The sequence below is a fragment of the Leishmania donovani genome, chromosome 19 (genome assembly GCF_000227135.1).
Source record: "Leishmania donovani BPK282A1 complete genome, chromosome 19".
Classification (NCBI taxonomy): domain Eukaryota; phylum Euglenozoa; class Kinetoplastea; order Trypanosomatida; family Trypanosomatidae; genus Leishmania; species Leishmania donovani.
In genome coordinates this window covers 120,633-121,401 of record NC_018246.1, presented here as the reverse complement: position 1 = coordinate 121,401, position 769 = coordinate 120,633, and positions in this window count along the sequence as shown.

Sequence of the window (769 nt, the reverse complement as noted above, 5' to 3'; positions counted from 1 at the left end):
CACGAGCGGAACGTCACACCACTCCATCGCCCGGCCTGCCACAGGCCCCCATTCCGCGCGGTGCGAAGCAGCGCTAGAAGCGCGTTACAGCAATGCGCCGACACAGTCATCGGAGCGCCGTCTCTGCCTCAAACTCTGCCCACCCGCCCACCAAGCAGGCTGCCTCACAGTCGCTTCCCATTGTGCTGCTCGCCACCCGGCGCATCACCCTCCGGGTGGCACACAGGCGCCCCACCCCACCAGCAGGGCAGTGAGGGCTGGGCGAGATACGCTCGAGTCACGCTCACACGTCGCCTACCATATGGATGGCACAGTCGTGTTCACAGTCGCAGATCGCTCCGGCGCAGCGTTATATACGACCTGGATGCCGACATCAGTAGCGATAAGTCGCTCTGACCTCCCACACGCCGTAGGTGCCTGGCCCTACCAGCACCAGAAGTGCTTCGGCACTGGCGGGGGACAGGGGCGGGGGGCTACTCAGCTGCCCCACAGAGGGCGGGTGTGCCAGACCCTGAGATGCCACGCGTTGAAGGGTATCCCCTGTCATCAGGGCGGCGTTCAAAGAAGAAAAAGAAAGAACATAAAGATCAAACAGAGAGACCTGGCAAGTGGCCTCGGCTGAAAGGGGCATCGCTCTGCCCCACACGCCGTAGGTGCCTGGCCCTACCAGCACCAGAAGTGCTTCGGCACTGGCGGGGGACAGGGGCGGGGGGCTACTCAGCTGCCCCACAGAGGGCGGGTGTGCCAGACCCTGAGATGCCACGCGTTG